The sequence below is a fragment of the Penaeus monodon genome, chromosome 27 (genome assembly GCF_015228065.2).
Source record: "Penaeus monodon isolate SGIC_2016 chromosome 27, NSTDA_Pmon_1, whole genome shotgun sequence".
Taxonomy (NCBI): domain Eukaryota; kingdom Metazoa; phylum Arthropoda; class Malacostraca; order Decapoda; family Penaeidae; genus Penaeus; species Penaeus monodon.
This window is the reverse complement of record NC_051412.1, coordinates 15,375,883-15,376,140: the sequence shown is the minus strand read 5'-3', so window position 1 is coordinate 15,376,140 and position 258 is coordinate 15,375,883.

Here is a 258-nt window from a genome sequence, read left to right as displayed (position 1 = left end):
AGGCATTGTAGTTTCGGCACACAGCTCAGGAATTTTCTCCGGGAAACAAAACAAAACTCCAATAAGTGATATCACGCTCTCCTTGAGGATGACGTCACAGACACCGAACTACGCATGCGCACCTTCCCCGGGACCGTTGATGACGTCACGAATCCCCCGATTATCGATGACGTGTTCCTGCCTCGCGTGACGTCACAGACATTATATAGTCTGCATCCGGTGTAGTCACGAGAACCAATCGTAACACGATACTTCAAT